General features: G+C 33.3%; 1 protein-coding gene across 1 annotated transcript in view; it reads left to right on the top strand.

The window, feature by feature from the left end:
• Nucleotides 1-904: 904 nt before the first annotated feature.
• Nucleotides 905-19520, top strand: part of nek7 (NIMA-related kinase 7) — a 102600-nt gene continuing 83984 nt past the window's right edge. Inside the window, exon 1 of the mRNA XM_073844147.1 lies at nt 905-1121. The gene's annotated coding sequence lies outside the window, so the exon portion shown is untranslated. The remainder of the gene's footprint in view (nt 1122-19520) is intronic.

Consider the following 19520-nt stretch of genomic DNA (forward strand, 5'->3'; position numbering starts at 1 on the left):
TAAACTTTTTGAACAGAATGAAGATGTGTACTGTATATTTTTCTTATTTTGCCTTAATATATATATTTTTTTCATTTGGTACTGGCCTTTAAGAAGCTACAAAAGATTTGTACATGTTTCCCAGAAGACAAAATAAGGTAAATTTACCCTGATCTTCAAATTTCAAAAGTTTTAACCCCCAGCTCTTAATGCATCGTTTTTTTCTTTTTGAGCATCTTTGAGCGTTTGAACCTTCTGTAATAGTTGCAAATGAGTCCCTCAGTTGTCCTCAGTGTGAAAAGATGGGTCTCAAAATCATACAGGCATTAATGGAAAGAGTTCAAATACACAAAAAATCTGAGAAACCAAAGAATTTGCGGGACCTAAAGAACTTTTCTGAAGAACAGCAGGCAGTTTAACTGTTCAGGACAAACAAGGGACTCATGAACAACTATCACTAAACAAAAAAACACCATTTTGAAGATTCTGCAAGGTGTATGTAAACTTTTGACTTCAACTGTACATGTTAGTACCTAAAGTGTACATATATTAACTCGCAAATTATACACATTTGCACCTTTTGAAAACATACTGCCCCAGAGACAGCTTTTGTACCATTATTTCTGAGAACACAAGACTGAGGTAATGGGGTAAATGAGGTAACACTGAAGCTTAATTTACAAAATAGAACTGAAGTGGAAAGAACAGAGTAAACAAAACTGTAGTGAATTCACAAGAACGTGTATGGAAAATAGAGCAGAAGAGTATAGACTTGAGGTAAAACTTGAAGAACAAAACAGATTCGAGCAGTGTGAAAAGAGATAAAACAGAATCGAATAGCATCCTTCCGTATTCCCTAAAGTTACTGGCCTGTGTGAAGTTTCCCGCCCCTCATGCTGGGATGTGTGTAACGCACACAGGTCTGGAATGGCGTGTTAAATTAAGGAGCGCGCACACGCACACCCACACACGCTCTGAAGGCGCGCGCAAACAGCTCGCGTGTGTATTGCGGCGTCGCGCAGGAACTCAACGGGAGCTCGACCTTGACGGACTGAGAGACCACCATCACTCTCCTCATCCTCATCCTCATCCTCGGCGCCAGCTCCAGTTCAGCGCGATTGAAGCTCAGCTGGCACTTCCTGGTAAGAGTTTAGCTTCATTCCCTCCTGTCCACATCAAAACTTATCGTGACACTTTTCCAGTTTACAATCACGCAACAAGGACATCTTGAGTCGATGAGGAACTGTGTAAACGATAAATATGCTTTGCGAGGCTGCAACATAAAGATCTGAGGAAAAGTTGACAGAACTTTGGGCTAGTTTGAGTTAGCGCGCTAGGCTAATGCTGCTGTGGCGGTAGAGACAAGAGACACCAGAGACAAACATCTAAATTATTTGTTTTAATGGTTAAAAAAGGTTTGTTCATTCTGACAGTAACTTCCCTTGTTGTTAAACTTAGTTTGAAGGTGTTTTAAAGAGTGTCGGTTGTGTTTTTAGCTGTGACACGGCACGGTTAGAGCATTCGTGCTAAGCTAACGTCTGTCAGAGTGACACATGCACTAGAAATGTGAGGAGAAATTCACTCGTAATTTTTCTGACACTGTCTGATAATAGTCTTAAACATAGATAACAAAGTTATTCAATGTTTGGTTTCTTGTAGAAGAGTCACAAATAAGCCGTTTATTTGCTAGTGTGATGTATTTCTTACTTTGGCAACACTTTCCAGCTGTTGACAACAACGCGTTGGTACTTGTTTGTGCTCTTGATGAACTCTATTCATAATATTAACCATGACATAAGTGATTCAGGAGGAAAGTTTATTATTACGTCTTTTTGGCACTCAATTGTGTATTATGTTAGACGTTCAAGAGGGTATTAAGAGTTTAAGGAATATTTAATCTTTAAAAACCCAGTGGAAGTTTGTCAGATTCACATTAGACAATGAATCAGCACAAAATGTTTAAAATAATAATAATGGCTGTGGATTAGCTTGTTGTTGCATATACACTATTACTCAAAAGTTTGTGAACAGTAGTTTTTATTGATTTTTTTTTTTTTTTTTTGAAGTCGTCTCTGCTTGCCAAGCCTGCATTTATTTAATCCAAAGTAGGGTTGCAGAAATGTGGAAAATTTCCAGTAAATTTCGGAAACATTTCAGGATTTTTTTAGAATCTTCCTGTGATTTTTGGAAAGCTTATGGAAAATTTGGAAAATTCAACCCTAAAAGTATAGCAAAAACAGTAAATTTTTAAAAATATTTTTACTATTTAAATAACTGTTTTCTATTTAAATATATATTTTAAAATGTATTTTATTTTTATGGTTTCAAAGTTGAATTTTTAGCATCATTATTCCAGTCTTCCGTGTCACATGATCCTTCAGAAATCATTCTGATATTCTGAATTGCTGCTCAAAAACATTTATTATTGTTATTATGTTGAAAACATTTCTTTGATGAATAGAAAGTTGAGAAGAACAGCATTTATCTGGAATAGAAATCTCTGTTATACATTATAAATGTCTTTATCTTCTTTTGCTCGAAAAAAAAATACTGACAAGCTTTTGAATGGTGTAGTGTATAATGTTACAAAAGCTTTTTATTTCAGATAAATGCTGATCTTTGGATCTCTCTGTTAATCAAAGAGTCTTTAAAAAAATGTACTCAATAGTTTTAAATATTGATAATAATAAATAAAAAAAATCTGCATATTAGAACGATTTCTGAAGGATCATGTGATACTGAAGACTGGAGTGGTGTTGCTGAAATTTAGCTTTGATCACAGAAATAAATAACATTTTAAAATATATTTAAATAGAAAACAGTTATTTTAAATGGTAAAAAATATATATATATTTTTACAGTTTTTTTAAACATTAAAAATCTTACTGTTCAAAAACTTTTGACTGGTAGTGTAGCTCACTCCAAAAGCTATCATTTACTCACTCTCATGTCTTTCCAAACACGTGTTGTGCTTCTGTGAAACACAAAATCTGATATTAGAACGAGGTCTGAGTCATCTTTTGGCTGTCGTTGTATGAAAGACGATGCAATGATAGTAAAGCAGGACCAAAGTTGTCAGTCACAACATTCTGGCTAACATTTATTTGAGTTCCACAGAAGAAAGGAAGTCGTACCACATGAAGCAACATGAGATTATGACACAATTCTCAGTTTTGCAAAATATGGAGTGAACATCTTAAAAAAAAAAGTTTAAAACTCAAAATACCCCATTTGTTGGATAGATTGTAGCACTGATGATGGACCAATTCACATGCTGGTTGACCTAAATAGTGTTTGAAATGAAAACGGGTGTATTAATAAGAAAAATCGATGTGTGAATTAAGTGTGTATGTGAGGACTTTAGCTGACTGAGATGATTGACATGTGATGGTGACAGGATGCAAAAGCAGGGTCCATTAAAGGCACTTATGATGTTGTAGTATATGCCAAAACTTGCTTACTCGTCTGCTACACACTCAAAAGTTCTTTAGGAGAAGATTATATACTTTAAAGGTGAATGTAAACAATGCCACTGAACCAAACGAAACTTGCATATTTTGCTTATTATTGCTGCTGAAAATGGTCAACTTTTGTCATGTTTCGGGCTGTACTAATCGGGCAGCCTGGGAAAAACATTTGGAGTACTGTAGACTGCCAAAACTTTTAACAAATCAAGGAAAAGAGCAAAAAACTTTGTGGTTGGCCAAACTAAACCAGGATTTCCTGGGCAAGAATCTTGACAATATTCAAGTTTGTTCTTATCATTTCCGGCCAGGTTTGTGAAATATTAGGCTAATATCTTTATTCATACTGCTTGTACATATCTTTACCACCTATTACCTTTGGTTTGTCAAAATATTGCACCCTTTCCTGCTTACTAAGTCCTTCTCTTTATGATTTAGCAGTTTCCACATGCATACCTTCTATAGTCTAAAAATGTCTTGAAAGCAATTATTGTGTAATTAATTTAATCAGTTTAATTTGTTGTTTCATTCAACATCATTAAAAAATAATGATTAATAATATAGCTTAACATATCAGCCACTCAACACTCAATATTGCAATATTCAGCAAGTCATTCAGTATTGCAGTAAGTTTATATGAGCATGTTTTTGCATAGACTAATAGTCTATGCAAAGACTAATTGTCTTTCCTAGACTAAAATGTAAGTCTGAGCTGTTTCATCTGAACGAAACTTGTACTGACTGACCTTAAAATATATCAGTGCCTTTGTTTTTGCTCAAGATGTGCACCAGTTAGGTTTTTTTTTTTTCTCTCTAAGGCATGTTTATAAAAACTACATAAATGTCTTAATTGAACTATGACCTAATCCTGGCTTAGGTCTTAAGTCTTCCCTATGAAACTGGGCCTTAATGTTTTAAATTTAATTTCCTTATTTAAAAAAAAAAAATGTCTGTCTCATTGGACATTATTCATAATATAACATACCAGCCAATCAACCGTCTAGATATGGTATTGGCCATTGCAAAACTCATTTTGGTCGAGTGATAGGTGTTTCAAGGATAGATATTATATGGTTATAATCATTATTGAAGAAGATGATATTTGGAAAAGACAAAAAAAAAAAACTCATTGACTCATTTGGACTTGTATATATTTTCATGATATTGCCTTTATCAACATGTCATTACAAATAAAATTTTAGGCTGATCTGACACAATTTGAGTTTTCCTCTTTGCACATCCCATCCTTTTTCGCCTCTCTCATTGCTTTAGATTTCCTGAGGAAATGAACTCTTTCGTGGCATAATTACACGATGCATATGCCCCTGTAAACACAGTAATGGAGACGCTGACAGCCTGCGTTTGTCACAAAAATCTGTGAAAACTTGAGTAAATATGCGCCGTGATCCAAAAGAACAACCTCAGTGTCTTCGTACGTCCCGCTATCGGCATTTCCTACGTCCTCGCTGCAAACGACACTTAATATTTCACACAGGATGACACGGAGAGAAGGCAAGAGGCCGTTTGTTTTGAAAGCCTGTCTCTCTTAATACGCAATACCCCTAGTGTTGCAAATAGCCTGGCACGCCAGCCTGGCATACTAACACTCATCAGCTTTCCGCCGAGTTTCTTCGGCCCAAGGGCTGTCGAGGTCTGTGGCTGGAGTGAGACGTAACACCCCCTCGTTCCGGGATTTTGCGCGACAGGACCCTGCTCTCTGCACTCAATCAGTCATGGAAACAAACAGCCGGCTCGAGAGCTGTAGGAGGAAGCTGTGGCTTTTTTTTTTTTTTTTCAGAAGTCGTGCCAAGTTGGAACTCGAAAACCTTTGGCGGTGCCTTTGCAGGGCAGTGAATAAAAAAAACTTTACATGTGTCTGAAGCCAAGCCTGGAAGCTCGCGGGGCGTTTGAACTGCTCTGGAAGGTCTCGAGAAGTGGGCCAGTTCCCCGGCCCCGCCGCAAGCAGGTATTGGTGGGGGGCCGAGGGGCCGTAAACCGAGGGCGAGTGCCACCATACTGTGAAGGCCGGGCGAGTGGCCAGCATCGTTGACAGTTTAACAGTGAATATTTTACAGCACAGCATACTGCATGCTGTAAACAGGGGTGAGCAACATAAAGGCTGTTTATCGTACTTGGGAAGCCTTGAAAAAAACCCAGCATCTTTAAGCCCCGTATTAGAATAAAGCAGATGGCCTGGGCCAGTGCAGCTCGGGAAAAAGCCGGAGATGAAAGCAGGCCAGTTTCTTTGAACAAGGAGTCTGTCACGTTACTATCTCCAGGTCTCCGGGTCAAACCGTGCGCTGCGCCGTGCTTTTATTCGCGCCGGCCTTGGCCAAAAATTTCCCAGGGAATCTCATTAATATTGATGTTTTGATGTTGCCAAATGTGTTTTTAATGCACGGTTATGATCTCCAAAGTGTTTTTTTTTTTTTTTTTTTTTTTTTTACTGTGTCATTTGTCTTGACCATTTGTCGACTTTGTCCACTAAACCTACAACAATAGTAGGAACACAAGACAATATCTGCTGCCTTTACTAGAGGAATTGGATGGACTTTAAAAGACGTGAGTTTTCTAAAAACATTAACTAGATTATTGAGACGAAATAAGCAGAAAGGACTGGCATTTTGGCAAAATGGATGCACTTTTAAGCAGCTAATTTGGATATTTGAATTGAGATTTATAAAAAAAAGTTAGCAATTATTCAGCATTCATTGCCAACATGATCATTAATTAGCTTGTCTTGTTGAAACTGGCAGATTTTCTTAAGTATTCTAAAGTAAATGGATTTTTGTGCTGCCTTGACCTTTCTAAATTCTGTCATTTGCTAATAAATCTAAATGTTTTTATATTATTTATACTCAGTAGGGCTGAGTATGGAATTCATATATGAGGTCAAAAGTTTACATACACCTCGCAGAATCTGCAAAATGTTAACTATTTTACCAAAATAAAAGGGATCATATGAAATCCATGTTATTTTTTTTTATTTAGTACTGACCTGAAGTAGGTAATTCGCATAAAATGTTTATAAAAATGATGCCATTCAAAAGATTACACACACTTGATTCTTAATACTGTGTTGTTACCTGAATGATCGACAGCTGTATTTATTTTTTTTTTATTTTTTTTTAGTGATAGTTGTTTATAAGTCCCTTGTTTGTCATAAACCATTAAACTGCCCGATGTTCTTTAGAAAAATCCTTCAGGTTCCACAAATTATTTGGTTTATCAACATTTTTGTGTATTTTAACCATTTCCAACAATGACTGTATGATTTTGAGATCCATCTTGTCAGACTGAGGACAACTGAGGGACTCATATACAAGGATTACAGAAGGTTCAAACACTCACTGATGCTCCAGAAGGAAACAATGCATTAAGAATTGTTGCATATTGTTAAGAATTGTGACATTATTAATTTGAAGATCAGGGTAAATGTAACGTATTTTGGCTTCTGGGAAATATTTAAGTATCTTCTAAAGCTTTTGAAGGGCAGTACTAAAAAAAAAAAATGATATTTAGGCAAAATAAGAAAAATATACTCATTTTCATTCTGTTCAAAAGTTTTCACTCCCCAACTCTTAATGCATTGTGTTTCCTTCTGAAGCATCAGTGAGCATTTGAAGCTTCTGTAATAGTTGCATCTGAGTCTCTCAGTTGTCCTCAGTGTGATGGAATCCCCATTGTTAAAAAGGGTTCAAATACACAAAAATGCTGAAAAACCAAATAATTTAACTTGAAGGACTTTTCTGAAGAAAAGTAGGCAGTTTCGCATAATCGATTACATTACACATTTTAGGTAATATAAACAGATTAATTTTGGATTACTTATATATTGCTTTTGTTTTAACCCTTTATTACATTGATTTGAATAGGATAATCTTATAACTAGGGCTGGGACACGATTAATCGCATCCAAAATAAAAGTTTATGTTAACATACTAAATGTGTGTTTACTGTGTATATTTATTATGTATATATAAATACACACACATACATGTAAAGCCTTTAAAAAATACTTATATGTGTGGATAGTTATATTTGTATTTAATTTAGATTATATATAGAATTATAAATATTTTATTTATTTTAATTTAATTTTTATTTTCAGTTTTCTTTAATATACATGTTTGTGTGTGTATTTATACATACATTATATATACACACACAGTACACACACATACAGTATGCAATCATAAACTTTTATTTTGGATGCGATTAATCGCGATTAATCGTGTCCCAGCCCTACTTATAACATATCAATATGAAAATACAAAGAGAAAGAAAATACATTTCCAATTTTTATTAACAGCCTTAAGCATCATATTACATCAAAGTTTCCCAAATTGGTGTTTGAAAGTTTAATGAAAGCTAATAATGAATCAAATAATAAGTGTAAAATTAAAATAATATATATAGTATAATATAATCTAATTAAAAGTATGTTTGCAATATTTTGGAATGTATTGGTTACTACCCAGTACTGTCTATGATTTTCTTTTTACTATTCAGTAAAGGAATTAGCTCATAAGAGTCATTTGATTCAGTATTCTGTCTAGACTGGTTGCTCTATATGTTTTTGATTCAAGAGTCATTCATCCATGAATTAGACTACACTTATTCTGCTGCATATTTTTGATTCACTAAAAATTACTGTTTTTTGTTTTTTTCAAACATTTAGTTTGAAATATTACATTTACACCAATGAAATTTGATTTCTTAGCTACCTTTGGCCACTAATATTACACCAATCTTCAATGGTGAAATCACTGTGTGAATGTGGCATAAGCCTTCACATACAGTACAGAGCAAACCAAGCCTTACGATCTTCGTACAACTACAGGGTTTTTTCAGCACCCTTATCTCGCATGAAAAGGGCAGATCCTTTGCGCCCCATTAAAGATTCACCAAAGACATTCTCTTTAAGTTCTGCTCTGTGTTCTGAGGAAGAAGCGCCGGCTGATAGTGGTATAAGATGGTTTGAGTTTTACAGATGTATTTTCATGAAAGAGGTGAAGGGCAATTGATGAATTGAAGCGTAGAAGGAGTTCAGAGAAGGGAAGTCCCTAATGGTAGTAGGTGTGGTGGAGAATAGTCCTCTCAGGGTTTCTGAGAGCTCCTCACTGCAAGAACGGCCAACATCAATAAACGGCCCCACTGAGTGCCCCTTTGTGACTTCTGTTCGGTTCACAGTCACCATGGCTGAATTCTCTCTCTTTTGTCACTTTTAATTGCTACTAGTTAATTAGTAAAGTTGGCATTTTATATAGATTTTTGGCAGATATTATACAGGACAGTTAACCAATGACTAGTAGGGTTGGGTATTGAGAACTGGTTCCAGCCTGTCATTAATGTTAATCAAAGAACAAAAAGTCATTAACTGTTTTTGATTGATCTTTCGTAACTTTTTAATGAGGATGAATCATTATTTTATTTGTAAAAAGAAAATTATGTAGTTAAGCTTTTGATTTCAATTTTTGTACCTGAAATTTGTTCAGTTGTGTTTATGCTATTGCTAATTGATTTGTTTTTTCTTATTTTATCACTGATGTTTACTTGTTATTTAATGATTTAATGTTTGAAATTAATTACATTAAGTAATTTAGTTAAAACCATAGCCAAATGTTTCTGTAGGCTGCTGATTTTTGTTCAGCTGCGGCAGAATGGTTTGTAAAAAGACAGAATAAATATGTTTGGCATCTAAATGGTTGACTTTATTGACATCGATACTAGGAATCGAGTAAATTTAGCACATTTTTTGGGTAAAATAGTGCATTATTATGCAGATTGGACTGTTTGATTGAAACTTTCTTAATATTGTAATATTAGTGCTTTTCATTACTAATATTATTAGTAACAAAATGTTTAGCTGAAGTGAAAACTTTTAATTGAGACCTTTCATACAGTACTAAATATTGGTTAAAACAGTATAATTTTTACGTAGCTTGATTAAAACTTTTTTTAGTATTGAATGAGATGTTGCACACACATATTGGTAAAATGGTATATTTTTAATGTATATTGAGCCTTTTAATTGATGCTTTTTTTAATACTAAAATGTACTTAAATATTGGTTAATGTACAATTTTATGTAGTTTGAACTTTGTAATTGTTTTTTTTTTAGTGTTGCATGAAATGTCGCACAAAATATTGGTTAAAAAGTAACTTTTATATAGATTAAACTTTTTCATTAAATTTGTATAGAATGTAATCTAGCACAGAAATATTGGTAAATAGTATTTTGTATGTCGACTGAACATTTTAATTGTTACTTTATTTTAATGCTAAAATGTTGCATTTAAACATTGGTTAAAATTGTGAAAGTTTTATGTAGATTAAACCTTTTAATTGATACTTTTTCAATGCTAAAATGTTGCACTTAAATATTGGTTAGAATTGTAATACATTTTAATGTGGCTTGAACTTTTTAATTGATACTTTTTAGTATTGAATGAGATGTGGTAAACAAATATGGTTAAGTAAGTATTTTTTTTTTTTTTATGAAATTTAATTCAAACTTTAGAATTGAATGTAATATTGGGCATAAATATTGTTAAATTAGTTCAAATTTCATGTAACTTGAACTTTTTAATCTATGCTTTTCTTTAAATGCTAATGTTGCACACAAATATCAAATATTGGTTGAAATAGTATCTTTATGTAGCTTGAACCTTTTAATTGATACGTTTTAGTATTGAATGAAATTCTGCACATAAATATTGGTTAAACTAGGTTAGATTGAATTTTTATTTATTTATTTTCTTTTACTTTCGCGCCAAAATGTTGGGTAAAATAGTTTAATTTTAAGTTAGGTTGTACTTGTTATTTCTTAAAATATTGCAAACACACATATTTGGTTAAATGTTAATTTTGCTCACCCCTAATTTTGACATTGATTTATATAAAACATTGGAGATATTACACTCTTTCCATGACCAAGGAGTTGAAATGGTTTATTGGCCTGTATCATTCAAACTTACAAAAAAAACGTGTCTTTTCTCGACTGAATCGTGATGTTGACTAACTGTCAAAGGCCGCAGAAGAAATCGTGTTATGATATGCGTCCGATTATTGCATCATGAATATTCCAGAGAAATGAAGCATGATCAACATCTGTTGTTTTGGTTCTGAGTGATACAGAGCATAACGGTAATAATGTAGCGTGCGTTCGGTGATTGCTGGGACGCCACTGAAATTGACATCAAACTTTTAGTCGCTCCATACGCTGAGAAGAAAGAGCCCAGGAGCTAGGGATGGAGGGGTATTCAGGACTGTAGGCTCCTGTTAGCGTGATTGCAGCTGGTGGGCTTGACCTCTGGCTTCCGCAAATAAAAGGAATTTAGCCCCCAAGTGGAAGTTGTCACATCCCATTGTGGTCAGAGGTTAGCTAGAGAACTTTGTGGTCAGTGACATGGCTTAGTCCTCATTAGACCACGTGAGATGGGATCTGCAGCACATAGGGTCACGGGTACGGTCAGGGGTCTGCAGGCCACAAATAACAAGGTTGTATCATGCAAGAAAACATTTGTTCAGTGTTTGAAATAGTTGGCTGTGAAATATTAGTCTTGATTTCCTTTAATTTCTTGTTGAACCACTGATGTCACATGGATTATTTTAACAATGTTCTTACTACCTTTCTTGGCCTTGAATGTGTCAGTTGTGTTGCTGTCTATGCATGGTCAGAAAGCTCTTGGATTTCTTTAAAGATTTCTTAATTTGTGTTCTGCAAATGAACAAAGGTCTTACGGGTTTGGAACAACATGAGGATGAGTAATTAATGACAGAAGTTTCACATCCTCAAAACAACTTAAATCAATCCTGATTAGTAACCTATTTGTACTTTTTAAAGGAACACTCCACTTTTTTTAAGAAATAGGCTCATTCTCGAGTTAATAAGTTGAGTTTTTTGTCTTTTTCTTTTTTTTTTTTTTTTAATCCATTCAGTCGTTCTCCTGTTCTGGTGATATCACTTTTAGCATAGTTTAGCATAGATCATTGAATCCTATGAGGCCAATAGCATCACGTTCAAAAATAACTAACAAGTTTCAATATTTGTCCTATTTAAAACTTGACTCTTCTGCAGTTATATCGTATACTAAGACCGGCAGAAAATGTAAAGATGTGATTTTCTTTTATTTAGCTTTAACACACAGAGTTATTGAGTAAAGTAGTACATTTTTATTTGAACTGAACTGATTCAGTGGATACTTTCTAATGTTGAATGAGGAAAATCAATCAAATATTAGGTGTTTTAGTATTGAAATTACAAAAATATTAAATGAAATAGTCAATTTCGGTATAAATTAAGTTAATACTGAAACTATCAAATATCATTTCCTAAGTATTTGCAAACAGGACCTAAAACTAACTTTTTACCACACTTGCCAATGGCCGGTGACCAGATACAATTTACCAGACTTTTTTTTTTTTTTTTTTTTTTTTTTTTTTTTTTTTTACAGGCCATAAAACTCTTTTTGCAAAAACAGGCAGTTATTACTACTACAATGACTAAACATGTTTACAATGTTTTTTTTTTTTTTAATTTGTCCTGTCTCTATTATAATGCATTTTCCCTCAACGTTATCTATTAATTATAGCCATTCAACATTACAGTATAATTGAAAGACATTATTTTTAACATTTAATAAGCTCTGAAATATATAACAACTTTTAATTTAAGTGATTTTAAAACAATCTTCACATAAGCTATAAATTGTATATTCATAAACTATACAGATTCATCTTCGTTCAAGCTACAAAAGTTAATCGGCAACTAGAGCAGTCGAGTGTTTTCTGTTTTTTCATTGATTAACATCAATGGCAGACTTCAGCAGGTTTCACTTTAAAAGCACACTGCCTCTTTAAAACCTGATGCACATGACGCGGATCTGATGCTTTATGGTCATTTAAGAATTTCTAACTCATTTAAGACTACGTTTGCGAGATAACTCGCCAAAACCTACAGTACTAGTACATTTTTATTTGGATTGAACTTTTCAGTTGATTCTTTTTCATATTGAATGACAAATTGAGTTATTAATTAGTACATTTTTTTTTTTTTTACTGAACTTATTAGTTGATACTTTCTAATGTTGAATGAGAAATCAATCAAATATTAGGTGAACTGGTTGTTTTGTTTAAATTTAATTTGAATCATATTTGTTAGTATTGAAATCACACAGGTATTGGATGAAATAGTCAATTGGTATGTAAATTGAACTTTTTTTATTTGATATTTTCAGTATTGACTTAAGTATTGCAAATATTGGGGAAAATGGTTGACTTTTATTTAGATTTAGGCCTAACTTTCAGTATTGAAAGATGTATTGAGTAAATTGAGTAAAATAGTATATTTTTTATTTTGATTGAACTAGGGATGCTCATATTGACCGTTTAACCGTTAATCGACAGTAAGAATTTTAACCGATTATTACTATCAGTTAAACGGTTTAAAAGGGTTTTTTCTATTCTCTTTTTTTTTTTTTTTTTTTTTTTTTTTTTTTACATTTGCTGCATGGTGAAAGAAATAATGCTATTTGTAAGTTATCTGTTTACTCACGCGCGCGTGTCGACACATGCAGTGTGGCTGTACAGACATATTTCGCTTCACCTTTACTTAGTAAACAGATGTAGTATATGCAACTCAATGGCAAGTGGCGTTATTGGGTTATCAGAGAGTGAATCCGTGAGTGAATGTATTCAAATTCTGAATGAATTACAGTCTAGAAAGTGCGCAATAGGCGCTGCCGTTACAATCACTGGAAAGCTATCACTCATCCTAGAGTAGTTCATCGCAATCTCATAAAGTTATTAAAAAGTAATAAAATAACCTTTACACTGCACAATAAATCTCTTATTTATATATTGGCAACACTTTCTTTGTTTTAATAAGAGAGTTCGCGAAAGTGTAGAAATCAGCAAAACTGAAATCGGCACTTTGGTTGGTGAGTGGATTGTAACATAGCCTCCTCTGATTGGCCACTGATCATCAAATCAACATACATGTCTGTGATTGGCTATTGCTGAACGCTGTAAAACACGCGCTGCTCCTCACGCATATGACAGTGGATGGAAGTCCCGAACCGCAAATTGAAAGGGTTTTTGTGATGGTGTTTTGTTCGCGGATCTAAGAGTTAACAGGCAGCGGTCCTGCCTATCCGTACAGCATGTGGACATGTTAAAAACTAGGCACACTGAGGTATTGGCTGGCCTGCTGTATATATATATTTTTTTCCGATGAGAAGAATAAGACCGGTACAGTTCTTCAAAGTGCATAAAAGGATTCAGTGTGTTTTAGTTTTGTCATCTTAATTAGGCAGTTATTTAATTTATACATATTTAGTGGAGGCCTATTTATATTATTCTTTTTTTTTCATTCAGATTTTCTCTGTTCTCAGAAGCGCTGCTGATGCGTGATAATTTAAGTATATATCAATACAGTTTTTGTTGTTGCTCTGTATGCTGCTGTTTGCACGTTAAAATAAAACATTTGTTTGTATTTTTAATGTATCATCACAGATACTCGTGCATTCTATTTTTATTTTAAACTAATTTATTATTCAAATTTTATCAGTTAACGGTTAATGTTCGGATAACGAGCAGCGGTTGTCGGTCAGGAAAATTAACCGAAATGAGCATCCCTAGATTGAACTTTTTTTTTTTTAGTTGTTTCTTTTTAATTTTAAATGACAAATTGCTCAAATATTGGGTAAAATAGTTGTTTTGTTTAGATGTAATTTTTTAATCAGTACTAAAAGTATCAGGAATGTAATAACACATTTTTATTTAGATTTAACCTTTTAGTTGGTGGTACTTTCAGTATTGACTTAATGTCTTGACAGTATTACAAATATTGGGGGAAATTGTTAATTTTTATTTAGATTAGATTAGATTTTCAGTATTGAACAAAGTATCGCACAGAGTTATTGGGTAAAATAGTACATTTCTTACTATCAGTTAATAATTTCTAATGTTGAATGAGAAATTAGTCAAATTTAAACAATATTTGACTGATCATATTTTTTTAGTATTGAATGAAATCACATATATTAGATGAAATAGTCAATTTCTGTTTAAATGTAATTTTTTAATTGATATTTTCAGTATTGACTTTTTTGAGTTTTGCAATATTGGGGAAATATGGGAATAGGTAACTTTTATTTAGATTTAATGTTCAGTATTGAAAGAAATGTTGCACACAGTTGCTGGGTAAAATAGAACATTTTTATTTGGATTGAGCTTTTCAATTCTTGATACTTTCTAATAGTGAATGAGAAGTCACTCGAATATTGGGTAAAATAGTTATTTGAACTTTATAATTGGTGCGTTTTTAGTATAGAATTGTTTCAAAATCACATTTTAATATTTTGTATTTAATGAAATATTGTGCACAAGTTGCGTAAAACCGTACATTTTCAGATTGAACTTTTAAACGGATACCCTTTAAAAAATGTTTTAATTTAGTTGGGATTGAATGAAAAAAGTATGCTTACCAGCATTTCTTTCTTTTTTTTCCACTGAACTCATTGCAGTGCTTTCTGGGAAGTGAACATGTACCACTTAGAATTGGGGCTAAATGAGGTATCTCATTCAGTATCACCTCTTAGATCAGAGCTTTTCGTGTTTCACTGAAAATAGCTTTTTTCCTCCAATTCTGTTCTTGATGACACTTTTTTTTTTTTATTTACAAGACACTGTGAAAACAGCTGCCTGCAGGTGCATGCGATCCAGCTGAGATCTATCAGATTAACATCTTTTATGCTGTGCTTTCTTCAGAAGTCAATCAGGAAGTAACATTGATTCACTTGACAACTCATTGACTCTGTTTTTCTTAGCACATTACATTCAGTTACAGAATATCAAATGGTTTTTGTAATGTGAGTCTATGGGCCGTTCTTGAAATCAACCAGTTTGACCAGATGTAAGGTTGTCAAGTTAAAGACAATCATTGTTTATTGAGAGTGAAACTGTATATGAGTTGTATGTCTCAGTGTTAAGAAGTGCTGTATATCATCTATTCTCTGTTTCGCGGTTCAGTGACTTTATTAATGTGTTTCTGTCACTGAATGGCAATCTGGTATGTTCTTTCATAATTCACTTACAAATCAGGCTTTCGCTCTTGAGAGCTCTTAGCATGTACCATGACTACTGGTACCAGAATTTTGAAAACAACTTCCTGTCGGTCTCAAATGTGGCAGGTGGTATTTTTTTTTAGGCCATCTATTAACATTTTCTGACACTTCACCACTCACTTTTTCCACTAGTGCCACCAAAACTCATTTTGCACTTGTTATACAAAATGTTTCAGGGTTTGTACAAGATGCTTGAAGTACTTAAATTTGACTTTTTGAAATTTAAGGCCTGGAAAATCCTTAATGTATCAATATTCCTGAAGAGGTACTGGAAAAAGGTACATTAAAAGACAATGTGTCTATGAAAGAAGTGTTTAATTTTTTTTCAATAAGCACATATTTTCACGCAATTCAAAAATACATCATACCTTTTTCGCTTATTTCAGTTAATGTCAGAAAACTATCAAAGCTAAGCCAGTAGCAGTTCTGACAATGTTGTATAAACATAACTGAAGACGCAAAAAGAGGAATAGGTGAACCGGTCCAGTTGATTCAAACTCATGACTTCGATCATTCATTTAATGTGATTTACTAGCAAAACCCAAAACAAATTGAAAGAGTCATTTATTGTCAAATTTCAACATCGCTTGTAATGATTTTAAAAAGCACATAGTGATGGGTTTTCGAAACTCAGAATCAGTTAAACCATTGCGTCGTAAAATAACTGTTTTGAAGCTCTCCAATTAGATCGTGATTCATTTGTTTCATATTGGAACTTCAAATCGCGTATAGCATGTCATTTGATTTAGATCGGGACTTTGCGTATCACAAATCATTTGATTCAGATCAGGACTTCGGAGCGCGAATCATTTGATTTAGATCAAAACTTCAGCGGTTTCATTTGAATCATTTGACTTGGATTGGGACTTTAAATCACAAATATCACAAATCATTTTATTCTGATCGGGACATTGGAGTGCATATTGCTAATCATTTGATTTAGATCGGCACTTCGTGTATCACATTAGGGCTGGGTAAAAAATATCGATTCTCCGATTTTAATCGATCTTCAGTTTAACGCAACGATATCAATTCGGGAAATCCCCGAATCGATTCTTAATGCACGTGCTTCACGTAAGAGGATATGAATATTCCCCTCTCGTCCTGAAGGTGTCACCATCAGCTGCTTTTTTTTTTGCAGAAAAATCTGGTGATCAAAAATGATTAGGCTGTAGTTAAGAACTGTTAGTTTTATGGACAGTTAGAATGTTTTGTATACACAGACAAGGGCTTTATGATGGGCCTGTTTTGAACGTTTTGAGTTTAGAAAAATGTTCTATTTCTTAAACATGTTTGAAGTTCTCAATAGATATTACTGTTGCACATTTACAGTCTTTTTATTTTGTTACAGTAATGTGCATTTTGCAGTTTGTTTACATGGTGTACAATGGATGCACATATTTATGACTTCTTGTTACAGTGTTCATTTAAAATAAAAGTTGTTTAAAATATACAACTGTGTGCACCCTATTATTAATGTAGATGTGTATTTCAGTAATAAACTTAAGTAGGAGAGTTTCAGTTACCAGCATTTATATCAAAATATGGATCCCATGTCTGCAAAACTAACATTTTAAATGAAATATTGATAGCTAAACGATATCGAATCGAAACCATAAAAATAAGAATCGAATCGAATCGCCGAATTGGTCACAATACCCAGTCCTATATCACATTATTTGATTCAGATCAGGACTTCGGAGTGTGAATCGCAAATCATTCGATTTAGATCGGGACTTCGCGTAGCACAAATCATTATTCATATCGGAACTTTGGAGCACGAATCGCGAAGCATTTGATTTTGATTGGAACTTCAGAGCGGGTTCACGAATCATTTGGCTTGGATCGGGAGTTTGGAGTGCATATCGCGAATCATTTGATTTAGATGGGTTTATGAATCATTTTGCAAATTGAATGATTCAAATCAAATGAATCGCGATACGTGATTTGAAGTCCCGATCTAAATCAACTGATTCGCAATGCGCGAAGTTACAATCTAAGTCAATAATTTGCAGTCCTGATCTAAAATGATGGTTCGTTAATGATTTTTCAGAACAGGAACGCAAACCTTTCATTTAAATCGGAACTCCGGAGCGGGTTCATGAATCATTTGATTCAGATTAGCCCTTTTTTCTGATTTTTTTTTTTTTTTTGTTTGTTTTAAACAGTAGAAAATAAGACAGTACACTGTTAAAAAAAAAAAAAAAAGTATTTGTTGAGTCAACTTAAAATAATGTGTTACCCTGCTGCCTTAAAATTGTAAGTTCAGTCTATTCAAATAAGTTTAGCCAATTAAGTTGTACTAAGTGATAACTTGGAATTTGCAAAAAAAAAATTGCTTTGTTGAACTTAAAAGCTGGGTAAGTTACCCACTGCCTTAAATTAAGTTGAATCAACTCCAAATATCTAAGTTGTAACTTAGTACAACTTAACCTTTCAAGTTGACTTAACTTAAAAATGTAAGGCAGCCGGGTAACAAATTATTTTAAGTTGACTCAACAATTTTTTTTTTTTACAGTGTACAGTTCTTACAAAACCAAAAACTTTATATACATATATATATATATATATATATATATGTATATATATATGTATGTGTGTGTGTGTGTGTATATATATATATGTGTGTGTGTATATATATATATATATATGTGTGTGTATATATATATATATAAATATATAAATATATAAATATATAAATATATAAATATATAAATATATATATAAATATATAAATATATATATAAATATATAAATATAAATAAATAAATAAATAAATATATAAATAATTTAGACTTGAAAGATAAGATCTCTGGTTGAAGTCCTGGAAAAAAAAGTCTTAAAGTCCTGGAATTTAATTTTACAGTATGTGTACAAACCCTGATATCCATATATTTATTTTATTGTTCTATATTATTATATATATGTATATTGTGTATATATACATTAAAAGGGTTGTTAACTGTTTTTAATTTACGTTTTATTTTCGTATATTTAGTATTGTATTAGCATCATTGATATACTATTAGTTTTTGTTCATATAACAATATTTAAATTTTTATTTTTTTGTTTTCAAATTCAATTTTGTTGTATTTTTTTCAGTTTATTAATTTGTAAATAAGACTCCAATTATTTATTTTATTTTAGTTTTAGTATTTTAGTACATTTCTTTTAGTTTTAACTTTAGATTTAGTTAACAATAATTATCCTGTTACATTAAAATTTTTGTTCTAAAATCATTGTAGACAGATATATAAAAAAAAAAACACATTTCAATAAACATTAAAAACCTCTCATTAACTATAAGAGGTCTGAATGCTTTCAATGCGTTTGGAGGAAATGTTTATTCCGCGTACCATGTTATTCAAATCGGTCATCTTTGCTCAGACAAACAGGCTAGTCGAGTTACCTCTAATGGATTATTTGCATCACTTTAGGACTCCCTTCACCACGCTCGAGCTCTGCACATCAAACAGCGTTCAGGGAGATGCGCGCCCCTGCAGGGTAATTAACTGTTCCCTCTCAGACCCTCCACTATAAAGCACCTGCAGGCTTGACGGCACACTCACAAAAGCCCGAGCCCAGAACTGATTCATCAAACTGGCCCTCGAGAAGACACACACAATAGGCAGTAGGCCGAGGTGGCCCGGGTCTATTGCTGCCCTGCCAGCTCCTCTGAGCCCCGTCCTTTTGACTCAAGGAGACGTAAAGTGGATCATTACACCTGCACGCACTCCAGCCTCCTACGCCGCACCGAATGTTTGTGTGTGCGATGATTGAAGGAGCCCGACTTGGACGAGATACAAACGCGCGCACGCCGTTGCTGTAGCGCGTTTCCGACCCCAAAGCAGAGAGGTAGGGCATCTGTAGTGCTCTCAAAAGTGTGCTCCTCTGAGACCTACCGTAAAATAGAGTCAGGTATTAAAGGCAAAGGCCTGTGCACTAC

The sequence above is a fragment of the Garra rufa genome, chromosome 7, assembly GCF_049309525.1.
Source record: "Garra rufa chromosome 7, GarRuf1.0, whole genome shotgun sequence".
Classification (NCBI taxonomy): domain Eukaryota; kingdom Metazoa; phylum Chordata; class Actinopteri; order Cypriniformes; family Cyprinidae; genus Garra; species Garra rufa.